The sequence below is a fragment of the Athene cunicularia genome, assembly GCF_003259725.1.
Source record: "Athene cunicularia isolate RWA chromosome 3 unlocalized genomic scaffold, athCun1 chr3_part1, whole genome shotgun sequence".
Classification (NCBI taxonomy): domain Eukaryota; kingdom Metazoa; phylum Chordata; class Aves; order Strigiformes; family Strigidae; genus Athene; species Athene cunicularia.
In genome coordinates this window covers 22,450,920-22,451,660 of record NW_020799097.1, presented here as the reverse complement: position 1 = coordinate 22,451,660, position 741 = coordinate 22,450,920, and positions in this window count along the sequence as shown.

Below are 741 nucleotides of genomic sequence, written 5' to 3'. Positions count from 1 at the left end.
ATTTATAATTATTACAAATAAGATCAAGCACAGGGCAGGAGTGAGCTCTGTAATAAAAGCTTCGCAGTAAAATCTTTCAAGAGCTTCATAGTAGAAGTGTTGTGACTATCCTATACAAGTACAGAGTTAAACTCTCCTGAGTTTCAGTGCTCTTAATTCATTGCTCAGAAAGATTATGGGTGCAGTTTCTAACATGTATTGATTACAAAAGGCATTTCTTGCTGTGTCTCACTTGCTAAAGAATAAGACATCCTTTTCAAAGGGGCATTACAAAACCCCACAGCAAGAGAGGCTAAAGGGTAAATAAATGTAATGGGATGTCTTCTGGATGGGAACATGGCTGTGGTGTTCAGTTTCTGAAGATCTGACAGTTTTTGTACAGTTCTTCATGGGATTTGTCACTTTTTGGCAAATTCTCCTCGCCCTGAATTCCCATTGTAGAAGCAGCGTGTGGCCGTGACTCACAGCTGCAGGCCCCAGCTCTGCGGACTGCGAAGAGGCTGGGGCCAAGGCCAGGGCAGCTCGGACCCCGCCGCACTTGTTCCAGGACTCACCTGCACTCCCAGCTTTCACTGTTTGCACTTTTCACAATTATGATTTTTCACTTTCAGACTGTGCAAACAAATATAAAAATAACCATCTTCTGCGAAAAAAACAAAACCCAAAAACCCCTGCATCTTTTCCCTGCGCTTTCAGGCGGTGCTCGGCGTGGGGGTATGACCCCGCCCTCGCCCCGCCCCC